The sequence below is a fragment of the Cavia porcellus genome, unplaced genomic scaffold (assembly GCF_034190915.1).
Source record: "Cavia porcellus strain 051 isolate PalLab524CR breed Dunkin Hartley unplaced genomic scaffold, mCavPor4.1 scaffold_8, whole genome shotgun sequence".
Lineage (NCBI taxonomy): Eukaryota > Metazoa > Chordata > Mammalia > Rodentia > Caviidae > Cavia > Cavia porcellus.
Genome location: NW_026947491.1, coordinates 19746444 through 19750748, shown reverse-complemented (window position 1 = coordinate 19750748; position 4305 = coordinate 19746444). Strand labels below are relative to the sequence as shown.

The following is a 4305-nucleotide window of genomic DNA, read 5'->3' as shown; positions in this document are numbered from 1 at the left end:
GTCATCAAAATTTATAGAGGGTAATGTAAATATAGCAAATTCACTTTGTAATACAAACAGACAATGCCAGAGACATTCCATCGCAGTTTCTGAGACTGCACAAATTGACATCTAGGTCCATAGAATTATTCACTCAAACAGTGCCTTACCAATGAAATGCCCATAGAGGCCCCTCCACAGAAGAATCTACCCATGCTATCCAAGGCTATTGCCTTTCGTCTCCGAGAGGTGGGGAAATGTACAGCTCCCATAATAAGTGAACACTCAGATCAACACACACAGTGATGTGCAGCCATTCAGAAAAAGGGCTTTGCATAAACAAGAACTGGGAAGTGACCTTCAGGATAAGGTGACCTACAGATGCATATGAGGGTGGAGGGTAGACTTGCAGTGAACACAGAAATAATTCATAGTTGTGTTTCATAGATAAAAACTAATGAGACTGTAATCAGTTGAATAGTGAAAAACTGGTTTCATTGAAAATTTATCGTGAAAATCATAAGGAAATAGATGTGGAAACAAAAGCCTGATTCATGAAAACATAACACTTGAGGATCAGAGACATTGAAGATCCCAGGGATCTCTGTGCCTGGGCCTGTGATAGAGATGCTAATCAGGGACAGAAAACTCTCCAGGCTGTCACTACAGGGCTGGGAAGCTGGTTCCCTACAGCAGTGTGTGCAAGTGCTGTACTGGTCCTGGGTTTCCCTGCAGGGTGATTTTTTTCTGTGCTCACTATTGTATGAAATTGCTGCGTCTCTTGCACAGTAATAGGTGGCTGTGTCCTCTTCGACAGAGTTCAGTTGCAGGGAGAATTGGTTCTTGACAGGTCTCTGGAGATGGAGGTGTGGCTCTGGAGGGATGGGTTGTATTTAGTGCCACTACTGTAGCTTATGAACCACATCCACTCCAGGCTCTTTCCTGGAGGCTGATGGATCCAGTTCCAAGCATAGGCACTGGTGACAGAGTAGCCAGAGACTGAGCAAGTGAGGGACAGGCTCTCTGAGGGCTTCACCAGGCCAGGCCCTGACTCCTGCAGCTGCCCCTGGGACAGGACACCTAGGAACAATAAAAACCTTCTTGTCAGTCACCAGCTTTCCAAACCTTTCCATGGGTCTACATTCCACATTGAAGAAACTCACCATGAAGATCTGTCACCAGGCACAGAAAACCCAGAAGTCTCATCTTTAGACCATACCCCTGCCTTCCTGGGAGACCTCAGACCTGTCTGGGGATGGAGCTGTGAGCTCTCACAGTCCATGAGCAGATTTTGAATCTAGAGCTGAAAGGTGAATTTGCATGTGGGGAGCACACTTCATATATGAAGGAGAAACTGATAGCAGGACATTTCTAGTCTTTTGTACTGTAAGAGCAACCTCCCAACCTGAATTCTAGTTGACTTAGAATCTGTAAATGGGAATTTGATTCGTAGGAATAATGGAAGCAGGGCAGTGATGGCCTCAGCCTCCTGATCCCAGTTCAGCATCCTCCACCCTCTTCTCCCTACTTGTGCCCCAGTTCAGTCTCTCCCCATCCAGGCTGTGCTGCTGCTGCTTCAGGATGAACATGAGCACAGGTATCTTTGTGTTCCAAATCTCTCTCCCTAGGCAATGCACTTGATAGCTTGCTGCATCATCATTGTTGTCGAGAGAGGTCCACCTGCCTCCTGCTCTAAGAAACTCTGTGATCCTAGTCCCACCTGAGCAGATCCAGTATAAGCTGGAAATAAGGATGTGGCGCTCTGTGCTTACTTTATGGAGATGTTTTGAATCACTGGAAAATAGAAGGATGTCTGTGTGAAATGACACACAGCTACCCTGTGAGCATTTCCAGGTCCAGCTTCCGCCTTCCTCTCTGGAGGTTATTCCTAAATACAAAATGCCAAATTCACATGAGTTATCCTTTTATGGACAGTTATGTATTATGCACATCATGTACACAATAACAATGTCCCTAAAATTCAACCTGAATCTGTACTATTATCACGTTGTATTTATCATTCTTTGTGTTGTTCATTTATTGTAATGAGAGCGGCACTCTGTAGTCCAGGTACTGAGGCTGCAACTGACCACAAGCTCACTAGGCAGCTATGGGTGACTTCAGATGTATGGTGCTCATCCTGCCTCCTCTTCTTGAAGGTCAGAATTAGAAATTTGTGGCAGCGTGCCTGCCTCAGTACACATATTTGCTTTGTGTGTGTGTGTGAAAATGCATTTTTCAAGTCCAAGTTCACATTAGCCTTGATCTTGTGGTTCTGTTTCCTCAGACTTCCATTTGCTGGCCATGTGCATGTGTACCGGCACCCCTGTTTGTGGCCCCATTCTTCTTTTCCTAGCCATACTTAGGAATTCAGTTTCAGACCACAGTGACTTCCTTCTATTTTTGTCTTTTATGTTCTATATTTCTATTCCATGTTTATCAACATCGGAATTCATACACACCTGACAATGGAATCTGGAATGGAGTGTTGAAGTCCATTTAATCAATTTCCTACCAACAAGACTAACAGAGCTTATCACATCCGAGAGCTTTGAGAACAAGAGATTCAGTATTAAAATGTACATAACTTCTGGACCAAAGCAAAATAGTGAGACATTGCCTTTTAAAGCCACTTTTTGTGGAAGTCTTTGATATTTCCTTCCAGAACACCATGAAGAATGCTTACAATGTCATTATTATATCCAGTTTAGAGCACAGCAGACACAATCAGTGAGGCACATAAGTCCCTGTCCTTCTGTGCAGGAACTGCCTAGAATATGCGCTGTGTGGTGATGGAAATGCCTAGTGATCTCAGCTGAGAAACTACACAAAAGATGGTGAGCTTTCTCCCCTCTTGGCAGGTGGCAGTGTCCATGCCTCACTCAGGGAGACATTTGCCCATGGTTTTGAGAGTGGGGTATGAAAGGAGGTAAAAGCCCTAGTGCTTCACTCAAGTGTAAACCTCTGCAGTGTGCTCACCCTACAGGTCTTCTGTAGGTAGAACGGGGCTCCCTGTGCAGGACCTACAATGATAACTTCCATATCCGTGCCTTTCTTAGTCTTGGCCTGAGGCTTTTGGCAATTTATGGATTCACCTGAAACCATGTGTTAGTGTGTTGCTTGCTCATTAAGCTGTGCTTCCATTTCATACTGTGCCTGCATGGGCTGCTACTCACAGTATGGAGAAGGATGCACGGCTCAGGGAGTAACTCTGTGGGAAAGGGTTTCTCTATTTCCTCTTCAGCAGACTTAACCCATGGTCACATCCTGCTCTGCTCCTTATGCATACACTGTATTTTTTGGCAGATCTCTATAGCACAGGAATTGTTTTATTGTTTCCTCTTCTCATTAGGAGGCAACTTTGAAATGCAAATTTGTGGGCAAGCCAAGACCCCTGTAGAATAACACATGTAGAAAGGAGATTAATCCAGGCTTTCTGGGCAGAGCTGTGTCCTCACAGTTACATGCGTTGGAGTCTTCAGGACTGCATCTCACAGATCTGTGAACTGCTACAAGTTTTCAACTTTTCTGTGACCCACAATTTGCAGATCACAAATCATAGAAATTATAGAACTAACACCTAGAATCCATAACATTCTCTTGGAGGTAATACCTACATAATAATTCTAAGGGAAATGGAAAAATGAGAAAGTATTAATACATATATGTCCTACTCAGGGCTTGAGTCCTGCAGCTCTCTCCAGACAGGAACCAGATAGGATCCTCACCAGGAGACACACATGGCCCCATCTGCTTTCTAATGAGACAGAGGAGAAAACACAGCTGCTACTTTTGCTGTATGTACCGCATACAGAACTTTGTCACAAGCACAAGCAACATCGTTCACAAGGATGACCAGACCTCAGTGTGCTAAAGCAGACCTCACACTGTTATCAGAAACCTTTCACCCCTCCCCTGCTCTCATTCAAGTCCTCTATATGGGGTCAGTCCGTGCACACCCCAAGCAGCTCTGTAGCTTCACACTGTGTCTCAGGTCACAAACTCCGGCAGATGTTTTTCATAAGCTTCATAGTTCTTGAAAAGCTTTGTCTGATTGTTTTTTCTTCCTTTATTTAAACAGACTTGGACATACATGATGGATTTCAATATTCTCATACTTTGACTAAGCTTGAAATGATGGTAGCCCTCCCCCATGCATGTGATGGTAGAGGGAGTGTTCAGAATATCTCTACGAAGTTTTGATCACAAGCTCAGAGCAGTGTGGCCAGGAGCAGATGGACCGGACTCCAGTCTCCCTAGTTAAGGGCAGGCCAAGGATGAGGAGGACTAGGGTAGGGAGGCAGGAAGCAGAAATGGCTTGGGGAT

The 4305-nt window shown here is 44.6% G+C and overlaps 1 pseudogene; it reads right to left on the bottom strand.

Moving 5' to 3' along the window:
- Positions 1 to 473: 473 nt before the first annotated feature.
- On the bottom strand, positions 474 to 1185 carry LOC111755915 (Ig heavy chain V region 1B43-like; annotated as a pseudogene).
- Between the last annotated feature and the right edge of the window lie 3120 nt (positions 1186 to 4305).